This window comes from Arachis duranensis, chromosome 10, assembly GCF_000817695.3.
Source record: "Arachis duranensis cultivar V14167 chromosome 10, aradu.V14167.gnm2.J7QH, whole genome shotgun sequence".
Lineage (NCBI taxonomy): Eukaryota > Viridiplantae > Streptophyta > Magnoliopsida > Fabales > Fabaceae > Arachis > Arachis duranensis.
Window position 1 is genome coordinate 42,050,640 of NC_029781.3, and position 792 is coordinate 42,051,431.

General features: G+C 40.8%; 1 non-coding gene across 1 annotated transcript; it reads left to right on the top strand.

Moving 5' to 3' along the window:
- Positions 1-675: 675 nt before the first annotated feature.
- Positions 676-783, top strand: LOC127743265 (small nucleolar RNA R71). The gene has a single exon (XR_008004659.1). It is a non-coding gene; the product is annotated as a small nucleolar RNA R71 (small nucleolar RNA).
- Positions 784-792: the final 9 nt, after the last annotated feature.

Sequence of the window (792 nt, forward strand, 5' to 3'; positions counted from 1 at the left end):
CAGCTGACCCACTTGTGCCTCCAAATTTCTAATGGAGGACCTTGTTTCAGTCATGAAACTTTGAGTGGTTTTGATTAGATCAGAGACCATGGTTGCTAAGTCAGAGTGGCTCTGCTTAGAACTCTCTGTCTGTTGCTGAGAAGATGATGGAAAAGGCTTGCCACTGCTAAACCTGTTTCTTCCACCATTGTTATCATTGAAACCTTGTTGAGGTCTCTGTTGATCCTTCCATGAAAGATTTGGATGATTTCTCCATGAAGGATTATAGGTGTTTCCATAGCGTTCTCCCATGTAATTCACCTCTTCCATTGAAGGGTTCTCAGGATCATAAGCTTCTTCTTCAGATGAAGCTTCTTTAGTACTGCTTGGTGCATTTTGCATTCCAGACAGACTTTGAGAAATCATATTGACTTGCTGAGTCAATATCTTGTTCTGAGCCAATATGGCATTCAGAGTGTCAATCTCAAGAACTCCTTTCTTCTGATTTGTCCCATTGTTCACAGGATTCTTTTCAGAAGTGTACATGAATTGGTTATTTGCAAGCATTTCAATGAGTTCTTGAGCTTCTGTAGGCGTCTTCTTCAGATGAAGAGATCCTCCAGCAGAGCTATCCAAGGACATCTTGGACAGTTCAGACAGACCATCATAGAAAATACCTATGATGCTCCATTCAGAAAGCATATCATAGGGACACTTTCTGATCAATTGTTTGTATCTTTCCCAAGCTTCATAGAGGGATTCTCCTTCCTTCTGTCTGAAGGTTTAGACTTCCACTCTAAGCTTACTCAATTT